The following is a 4,378-nucleotide window of genomic DNA, read 5'->3' as shown; positions in this document are numbered from 1 at the left end:
TTTTTTTTCCTTTTTTTCCCCCCTCTTTTCCTTTTTCCCCTCCACCACTTGGGACCTGAGCAAGAGGACTGCAGCAGGAGAGTTTCAGAAGGCTGCCTCCCCAGATCCCGGCCCGGAGCGCGGCAGCTCGCCCCTGCGGCACGCCCGGCCAGCCTGCGCCCGCACTCAGCCTGCGAGGTAAAGGCGGCGGCGGCGCGCCCTGCCCTGGCAGCCGCTGCCAAGCCCCCGCTGCCCTCCGTGTTCTACGCCCTCGACTTCCTCCTCCTGGCCCCCCTCAGCTTACTGGGCTGAAGTGAGGGTGAGAGATGGGTGGGTAGGGTTTGCTGTGCTGGGGCGAGGTGGGGTTGGTTTTGTTTTTTGTTTTTTTGTTTTTTGTTTTTTTCATTGTCTGGAGCTGCAGGGGAGGCGAGGCGCGAGGAAGGGGCTAAGGGAGTTGGGGCAATTAACACGGGGGAGGCACCCTTCCGTCTCCCACTTCCACCCACATCCCCAACCCTCCACCCCCTCCGCTTTGCAGGAAAAAGCCTGGATCCGAAAGGATGGGGGAGAACAAAGAGCCTTTGGAAGACGTCGCTGTTATCTCATTGTCTGTGTGATTGGGGGAGCTGCGGTAGGGAGGATGCTGTGGTCCTGTTCTCCCTGCCTCCCCACCCCCATCCCTCTCCCCGCTGTCATTGCGCACGCACGCGCGCTTCTTTTTACTTATTTTTCCTTGTTTTCTCATTCCATCTTCTCCCCACCCCCCATCCTTTCTTCCACCTGTCCTTCCTTCCTTCCTCCTTTCCTTCCTCAGGAGAAAGGCCTCTCTCTCCGTGTTCACAGCGGACCTTGATTTAAATGTCCATACAATTAAGGCACGCGGTGAATGCCAAGAATGGGGCTGGCTGAGCACCGTCGGTCCGAGAGGGCCCGCCGGGAAGGAGCCGCAGAGCCGAGGCGCCCTCCGCAGAGCTCAGCGCCGCGGCTTCGGGCGGGAGGGGTCCCGGGCTTCCGCTGGCTGGGCTGCCCGGAACCGGAGCCCTTGGGATGGGGAGGTGTGCAGCTTGTGACAGACAGGGGGCTTAGAGACGCAGACCGACTCAGGGAGAGAAGCGGATTCTGTGACAGAAACACAGATCTGTGCAAGCACAGATGCGATGGGGGCGGGCGGGCGCGGGGGGGGAGGTGTTGCTTGTGAGCGCATTACGGACTGCTTCTGTGTGCGTATTTTTCTCTGGGCTGGGGGCGCATTGTATGAGGGTCGACACCTTCCTTTCGTGGCTGTGTTTTTGTTCTGGGCTTAGCTTTTGGGTTGCCCTTTAAAAAAATGATCTGGCATCCAGAAGACTGGCAGTCTGTGCCAGGGCTTGGACTGCAGATATAATGTGTTCTCTTTGAGATTGGGGGGGAGGAGGGTGGGTAGCCAGTTGGAAGGGAGGAGGGAGGTGTTTGTCATTCTTTGCTGTAGAGCTGGGGACACCTGACAAGCTTGAGAAAGTCATTGGGATATATGACGAAGAAGGAACTTCTGGACGGTTCACAAGCTCCATCGGGGCTGAAAGCATGGCCAGGGCTCTTAGGAGCATCTCACTTCCTCCTTGCGGCTGTAATTGTAGTTTCAGGCAGAGATCCAGGAGATGCAGAGGAAGGGAAAGGCGCAGTAACTTACATGTACCAAAGGGGGGAGGGAATGAATTCCTTCTTGAATCTGAACCGAAGGAAAAACAGATCGGACACAAGTGTTGTTTCTGAGGAAAGACTGTTTTAAAAGAGGCTGTCATGGAAAGGTTTAGCCCTCCGTCCTGAAGAACCTGCTTCCCCACTCAGGCCTGCCTCCCCAGCACTAGATGGAGTGCAGCAGCTGGTCTTAGGGAGCCCCCCTAGCTGCAGAGGGTGGTGGCAAGACTAAACTCATCAATTTCCAGGTGGAGGAAATGGTCAAGGGGCAGGTCCCTGCAGAGAAAGGAGGCCAAGAGCTGCATCCTCTCACCAGGAAGCCTGCAGCATCCTTTTACCCACCCTTGGCAGAGGCCTGTCTTTGCAAGGCCAAGACCATAAGGGATGCTTGGGATTTTAGTTTGATTCCTGACACATTAATCGAGGCCTAGAGGAGTCTCAAGTGAAGCTTCCTTACTTTCCTCTGCAAAGCCTCGGTCTAACCCACTTAGCAAATTAGTATTTAAGGAGAGACCACGGAACCTTAGCCTCACTTCCTCCCAAATACTTCTTGAGTACATACTATGTGCCAATCATGTGTAATTATTATATCTTAGGTTCTTCCTTTGCCCTCCTAAAGGAGTGTCTGGGATCAGGTGAGGTTAAGGGTGATGGACCCCTTCTAGATACTCCCAGAACACTCTCTGTGGAAGTGTGCAACAACCTGCTCGCCCCTGCAGAGAGAAGGCAGCCTTTTCATCATGCAAAGTGCAGGCACGATGCTATCCCTCAAGTTCCAAAGGCAAGTTTGGCCAAAGGACAGAAAAGAAAGCAGCTTCTCTGGCCCCTGAACCTTAGCCAGTGGTGTTCTAAGGGGCAGTGGCAGCCATTGCCTTCAAAACAGACCAGCCTCCAAATGGTGCCTCCTCGGGGTACAATCCCCTTGCCTCTTCCCTCCCTCTTTCCCCAAGAAGGCTGCTCTTGTGTTGGGGGGAGGGGGCACGGTTTAAGCCTCCGATGACCAACCCTTTGCCCCATGGTTAGCCATAATACCGAGATTTGTCTCTGTAATTGCTTCTCCCTAAGTCCATCAGACGTAGCCGTGTCCTTTCACTGATGTGCCTATTGGTCAGTATAATCTCCAGACGCCTCCCCCAAGTAATGGCCCTTTTAGATGGAAACCTAACACGCTTCTCCCTGAGAGCTTAAACCACAGGCACCATGGACAAGGCCCGCCAGGTTCCTGCTGCTGATAAACTAGGAAGGGAGAAGCATATTTTTTATTACTTATGTAAACTCTTGTTCCAGAAAGCTTTAATGGGTGTGGGAGTGTTCTACGTTTGCGGGGTCTGTGTGCACGGGTGTGGGGTTTTTCCAGTGTTCACCAGGTCTCATTAGGAGATGCATTTTTATGTGGGGCTCTAATGGCCGAAAATGGAATGGCGGAGATGAATGCATCACTCTGCCCCTGGTGTAATTTCAAGGCCCCTTTTGTGTTCACCAAATAGGGGCATCTGAGTGAAGGTCAGTCCTAGCTTCTTCCCTCCTGCTATATTCAGGGACTGTTTGTACCTAGTGATATTTATGTAAGAAAACTGAAGATTTATGGTCACCCGAGGCATTTCTTTAACTCTCAATATCATCATCTACTTGAGTCCCTCTAATTACATCCTATGCATTAAACGAAGGAGAAAATATTTTTAAAACATAGAACATGTTGAGGTTTGCTGACTGAATATGCTAAGAAGGCCCCCATGAGTCTACACACATCACCATCATTATGGTCCTCATGACTATGGGAGCTCCTATGTTGCTCGAGGTGACTGTAACCAGATATATTAAGATAGACTTAGAAAGGTATCAAAGGAAAAAATTCGGTAACACTATTCTTTCTCCTGCCAGAGATGCCCCAGACCCAGATCTCTGTTTAAGCAAAAAAGAAACTGATCTTTTAACAAAAGCTACGGGAAATTCCTCTATCATTTCTATCACCAAAGGATGGGGAGCAGGGACAGTTTTTGTGGCTGCATGAAGAGCCTTAGCCAGAGAACTGAATAACTGGGCAGAGGGGTGCTTTCCCTGCAGGCATAAGCCCATATACACACGTATATACATATATTTTTCTCTCCTAACAATATCCATTGCTTACATTTATAGGAAAAGCATTTAAACACAACACACATATCTATCTATACTGTCTCCACAAAGACATAATTTTCTCTTTCCCTCTATTGAGCTTATGTAATACCCCCACCCCTTGTTCCAAGCTTAGAATGGAGTACTCTGGGGGCAGCTGCAAAGCACTCTCCCTAGGACAGATGGAGCCTCCCTTCTTCATCTACTCTGTGGGTGGTTTTAAAGCCCCATGAGTCAACTGGGACTGGGCTGTGCTGGTGGTATGTGTGTTTGAGGCTTCCCTCGTTGATTCATGGTGATGAGTATGTCAATAACAACAATTATGAGAATTATGATACCTAATAAAGATCTTTTTCTTCCAAGACCCATCTATAATTCTTTCATTTGGGTGTTTTTTGCCAAGTCTTACCCCATTTGACTCCAGTTTAAAAAAAAAAAAAAACATTTAAGAGTTAATTGCATCTCCAATACAGGCCTAGAACAAGAAAAAGGACTTCAAATGGGATTCAGTCCAATCAATGTGTGCTGCTTTGTGCCACCTTAGCCGGATGCTGGGGGCCTGGAGAGATCTGCACCAAATTTAGATGGCCTGGAAAAAAAAAATGCA

General features: G+C 50.4%; 1 long non-coding RNA gene across 1 annotated transcript in view; it reads left to right on the top strand.

The window, feature by feature from the left end:
* Positions 1–4,135, top strand: part of LOC121496705 — a 6,054-nt gene extending 1,919 nt beyond the window's left edge. Inside the window, exons 4-5 of the long non-coding RNA XR_005989317.1 lie at positions 61–177; positions 518–4,135. This is a non-coding gene — a long non-coding RNA (uncharacterized LOC121496705). The remainder of the gene's footprint in view (positions 1–60; positions 178–517) is intronic.
* Positions 4,136–4,378: the final 243 nt, after the last annotated feature.

Source organism: Vulpes lagopus, chromosome 8 (genome assembly GCF_018345385.1).
Source record: "Vulpes lagopus strain Blue_001 chromosome 8, ASM1834538v1, whole genome shotgun sequence".
Classification (NCBI taxonomy): Eukaryota; Metazoa; Chordata; class Mammalia; order Carnivora; family Canidae; genus Vulpes; species Vulpes lagopus.
Note: the sequence above shows the minus strand (reverse complement) of the source record. Positions and strands in the feature narration are given on the sequence as shown.